This window comes from Belonocnema kinseyi, chromosome 9 (genome assembly GCF_010883055.1).
Source record: "Belonocnema kinseyi isolate 2016_QV_RU_SX_M_011 chromosome 9, B_treatae_v1, whole genome shotgun sequence".
Lineage (NCBI taxonomy): Eukaryota > Metazoa > Arthropoda > Insecta > Hymenoptera > Cynipidae > Belonocnema > Belonocnema kinseyi.
The window spans coordinates 11041040-11046805 of record NC_046665.1 but is presented as its reverse complement, the minus strand read 5'-3'; the positions used below and the strand labels follow the sequence as shown (position 1 = coordinate 11046805).

At 35.6% G+C, this 5766-nt stretch overlaps 2 protein-coding genes across 5 annotated transcripts in view; one reads left to right on the top strand and one right to left on the bottom strand.

The window, feature by feature from the left end:
- Positions 1-5766, bottom strand: part of LOC117180165 (pseudouridylate synthase 7 homolog) — a 156334-nt gene that overhangs the window by 68783 nt on the left and 81785 nt on the right. The window lies entirely within an intron of this gene.
- Positions 1-5766, top strand: part of LOC117180167 — a 76640-nt gene that overhangs the window by 34135 nt on the left and 36739 nt on the right. The gene's annotated exons all lie outside the window — the stretch shown is intronic.

Sequence of the window (5766 nt, the reverse complement as noted above, 5' to 3'; positions counted from 1 at the left end):
ATATATACCGGGAAAGCCCCGTGCAAAATGATCAAATAAAAATCCAACTCTAACCAAAAATGCCTTCGACATATTGGGCAGTATAAGCCTGTGACAACATTTTGCCACAGAAATGTTTTATAATAAGCCAGGCCTTTTTCCTCTTGCGCATAGTTAGCGCAAGCACAGAACCTCTACATGCCAAAGTTAGGGTCGTTAGTGTCTTCCGCTATCTCTTGGTATTAACAAAATAAAGTCCTAATATATTGCTCAATTTTCTAGGTATTCAGGTTTAAAAATGATCATTTTTATTGAGGAATATTTTATTCTTATTTGATACTTTTCCAGCTTAAATTGAAAGTGATTATATGTATACATTAGGGTCCCCGAAAAGCGTATTTTGAAATTTTGCAAATGAACCCCTTAATTTTTTCTTGTTAGTGAAAAATTACTGCGATAAATTATTTTTTAATAATTCCTTGAGAGGGAAGCCCAAACTTTTATAAGACAAACAACAATATTTAAGATATTATAGGGCTTAAAATACAAAAATTTGTAATTTCATCACAAATAATGGCCTGAAATAAAAAATGTATACCTTAAATAATGTACACAGAATTTCTTCTACAATATGAGGAAAAAAATTGTCATGATTAATAAATTAAAAATATTTATGCCCGGTGATCGAAAAATGTTTTAAAATTTGAAATTGAAAAAAAATATACATTTTTAGACTTTCAAATGTATTTTTATCTATCATTTATCTAAAAAACTTGTGAGCTAGTTTTAATTAAGGTCGACTTTGATCAACTTCATTCAATTTTTAATTTTGAAAATAATACTTGATATATAATAATAAAAATACATTTTCAAGCAGTACAGGAATCTTTAAAAGATAAAAAATGTATATTTTTGCTGTATGTATTTCGAAATTGAAGATTTTTTTGTTCTAAAAAATAATAAAAACTGTGCTTATTCTATAATTATGACAATGAACCATAATGAAACCACCAAAAACAAAATTAATTAAGGTATTTGAGATAAACAATTAGGCATAATATTATACAATTATTCACAAAAAGACCAAAATGAAGATTTAAAGCTGCTTTTAAATAAGAGATTAAGTTTGCTATCTGAAGGTACATATGTGAAGGTTTATTTTCCAATTTACATAAAATAGCTAAATAATAATATCACACCATTGTTTGTGTAACTATTACGTAAATAGCCTAATTGCTATTGGAATCGTTCTATGTGTTATAGCAGTGGCAGTTGAATCCTAGACGTGCATTATCCTTTCAACAAAACATTTTTCCTTTTGCAATTCAAAGATATATAATCTTCTTTTATCTCCATAAATCCAATGCAGAAGCAAAAATCCTTATTTTGAGTGAACCAAAGCGTCAGGAAGAAAAATGAGAGTTTTATCATTATCTGGCCAACCCAGATTAGTCGTACAGAAGTAGAATACTTTTTTCCTCTACTCGATTATATTATTCTTTTAACATATGTTTGCTAAACTTGGTAACGATGATTGGTGCAAGTAGTGGATTGGATGTTGGGAATTTACGAATGCGATAAACATTTAGAAGGTCCTCTTGTGCAAAGAGAGCTTCAAGTGCCTTGGCAATTTCAGCGTGCTTGCTTCCGTCATGATCTTATAGACGTCGCCTGCATCACTGATAGTTGAACTTTCAAGCAAATTGAATCTGCGAAAATTCTCTGAAATGTCAGTCTTAATTTTCTGAACCGTAATGTTAATCTCAGAAATCCAGTCACGCTGTATGGTTTCGAATTCCTTAAAAAGCCTTCTCATCTGCTAATGCGCTTGCACCGCCTGTTCCCTCTGTGCTTGTAATACCGCATTATAAATCGCCTCGATGTATCGAGGCGGCAGGTTGACAGCAGTAACAGAGACAGCAGAAGCTATTGCGATTGAAGGGTTAGTTACCTAATCCTTGCCAGAAGGGTCGATACCTGTACTGGATGTTTGAAACTTCGAAATTGGAAAACAGTCTCTTAATCACCAAGGAGCCCGAAAATAAATGTAAATTACACAGATCTGAACTTAAAAAATTCTTGGATGAACTAACGAATTATTTGAAAATTTACCAAAATTATATAATAAACAGCAAAATGTCGTATTAAAATAATATAGCTTATTTTGTTAAACATGCAATATTTTTACATTAAATGTTAGAAATTTAAAGTGTTTCTAATTGAAACATACAAAAAGCGTTTCGTTTTAAATTCAAAATAATGTTGTATTTTATAACTATTTTATCAGTCAAAAATTATGACTGGCATAGTACCGTGAAAGGAGGGCATAGAATTGCTAAAATGAAATACGTCACTCGTGATTTTAACGTGCGATTCAACATGAAATAGTATATTGTGTATCAAGCGAGACACGCGCGATACTTTTTACAACAAGATCATGAAAATGCAGTAAGTTCCGTCAAAGGTGGTGTAATAAGGGGAGGGGTAGGATCCAGGGTGAAACCCTGTTGGTGGTGCAGGGGCGAAGCCCCCGCCGGGGGTTGGGGGGGGGCGGTGGCCGCCGATAAGAAAATATCAATCCTGATTTAAATAAAAGAATGATTTAAACCCCCGTACTTACAATAAGAAGCAAAAAATTGTTTCCAACTTTATCTATAAGCTTCACAGAACAAAGTACTCTGAAGACAGGGGAAATAAGGAGATTTTACGAAAACAGGGAAATACATTCTTTTGAATAAAATGAATCTGGGTACTATTATTAAATTCGATTTCAAACACTTTGATATCGATGAGGTTATAAGCATCTATTGATTTTTCTGCTCGCTCTGGTCTAACGCAAGCTCAATGGGAAGTTCGCAAGCCTGCTCTGGTCAAAGTTCCACAAAAACTTGAATTGGATAAATGAAAAATTGCTCTTTCTAATACAAATTAATAATGAAAGTTTCTAGGTTGTTAACAAAACAATTTAAAAGTTTAAGTTATTCATTTTGAAACAAAATCAACATTTTTGTATGATAAAAGAATTTTTTTATTTACCCAATTTGAATTTTTGCGGAACTTTGACTAGAGCAGCTGGTGCTACCTTGCGGCTGTAAGCTCTCCTATCACCAGATGGCGAGATGAGCAAGCTACAGTTATCTCTGAAAACATCGACTTATCTCTATCTTCATCTAATTAGAATCTAACTATCTATATTTCAACTGTTGTGAAATGTGAGAATGCTTATGAAAAGAGCCCTTTTCGTGATTTTAATGTCACGGAACTCCAAAAATAGTACATTTCGATACGTGTGTGAGAGGTAATTATCTAGCGAATGAGACGTTTTTCGCACGAGCGAAGAGAGTGAGAAAAGTCTCGTTCACTAAAAATCACATTTCACACAAATATTGAACAGTATTTTATACCACGAAAGGCGAAAAAATCTTAACTTAATTCGAGGGCGAATGTTTAATGTAAGATTAGCGGCATACCTTGATCTACATTGGGCCGGAAGTTAGCGAATCTCTCAAACCAAGGGTGCGTAGGTGATTTGGGCAGCAACAAAGTGTCAAAGGCGTTCATACTGCAAATGTTTGGTTTTACAAAACCGGGCCAACAAACAAATTACGGTCCATGGGAAATAGATTATACTGTCACCTTATTTCAATGTTCAGCGATCAATTCAACCCCCGCCTGAAGGGAGGAGAGCAGTAATCGAATTGGCACTTTTTACTGCTATGGTGCACGTCAAGCCGTGGATTCTGACTAATGTTGCTGCCCCATCCCCTCGCCTAGACCTTGAATTTGTGAATATTTGTGCTCATGAAATCAGGCACCATAAATGTAATGACGATAGGAAACCTTTGTGGTAGACGTGGGGTTACAAATATTTGAGATATTTGGGATACCTGTCTCTTGAATTAGCGTCTCTTTCTCTATTTAATTCTGAGATAAGAATCAATGAGAAGTAAGATATTGTAGAGGACATGGAAAAAATTCCGTTCGCTGACGATGCAATGCATAGGGCTATTCTTAACCAATTAGATTTGTCTGTCGAACGACTCCGTATGGCATATTTTGGCAATGAAGGTTCTCTTCGACACTTTTTAAAGCTAAACTTCGATCCTAATTTTCAGGATGTGCATCTAATTGACTGGGACCAAAATGAATACTTTCTAAAACTTCAAGGATATATATCATACTTGCCCACCACCAATGACGCAACAAAAAGGGGTGTTACTCTTGCTAAATAGTTTAAGAATGTCCTAACCAAAGATGAGCAGCAGAACAGAGTCTGCATGTAGTTGTTGACATTGATAAAAAAAATAATAGCAGAAATAAATGAATGATATGACCAGAATCATTTTTTTATCATCTTCTTTTCTCTTTGGATTCAAGATAATCTGCAAAAATTACAATCATACGAACTTATTAGAAACAATCATAGGTTATTACTGAGACCATGTAACGACATTATGACTCTACAAACATTTTTTTGGACCAATAATTGGGCTTGCGGGTGCATAACAAGGGTAGTTTCAACCAAATTTCAAACCGTACACTTTCCTCTAACTCACCCCATTCCTCTACTCCCACATTCGATTCTTTTCCTCACCTGCACCTCCTTCCTACCTTCAGCCTCAAACTATAGACCTAGGTAGCAGAATTCCCCCACAATCCACTTTTTGTTCGTTTATCTTCCAAACGTAATTTATTTTGGTCTATCTACTTCTGAAGAACATCTCTGTTGTCCTACCAACGTTCACCGTCAAGCATTTTGCTCCCACATACTCTACAAAAATTCTCATCATTAGGTTTCCACCTTTCTTAACATCTGCTAACAGAACTACTTCATCCGCGTATGCTACCTTAAAACCTACGAATAATGCGACTAACTTCTCTCTCTTTCTGCCTAAATTTCTAGTAACCCACTGGCATGAGAGTGATCCCTCTGTACTTCTCTACCTTCTTTCCCTGCACTTTTTTGACAAACGTCACCTTAAGCGCTGTCATCCACTTATCCGGCCACACTTCTACTTTTCATACCTTGTTGTAGATTTGCCACAACACTTCCCTAACCCCTTCTCCTCCATACTGCATCACTTCGTTCTCCATGCCGTCCTCTCCTTGGCCTTGTTTCTTTTTAGCCTATCTATTGTCTCATTCACTTCTTCTGGTGTTATTTCGTTCCCTTCCTCCATTTCTCCATTCACTCACCCATTTCTACGTCTTTAATCACGCCCTTCCTTTCCGCTCTTTCCCTATTTTTGTTGTACTAATCCTCCTCCATTTCTTCTTTCCTCCATTTTTTTACACACTCTTTACCCCCTCTTTACTTTCTCCTCTGCCTCGCTTACTGATGCCTCCTTTCAGTGTAGCTTTAACTGGCAAGTGCTCTGCCCGTATCTCATTTCCCACTCTCATACTCCCTATCATATTCCGTATTTTTTCTTACACAAAGATGTAGCCTATCCTTTTTGACATTTCTGTGACACTCGTCAAATTACTCTATATTCTCACTTAAAAAGGAACAGGATTTATAAAAAAAACGCAATTTTATATGGCAAAACTTATTCACAGATCGCGTACACTTAAAAGTTTTTTGAAGCAACATGTGCTTGTGTTCCGTGACTGTCTCAGTTCACTTATCAGGTAAATTCGAAAGCTTTTGTTGTGTGCCGCGATGGCACGGGTGCGTATTCAAAAGTCGTTCCCGTGGTCACTATCTCTCAGTTACAAATGCATTCCGAGATTATTTTACAGATCGCAAGTCGTGTAATCGTGTAGTAGTTAAGATAATTTACCTGC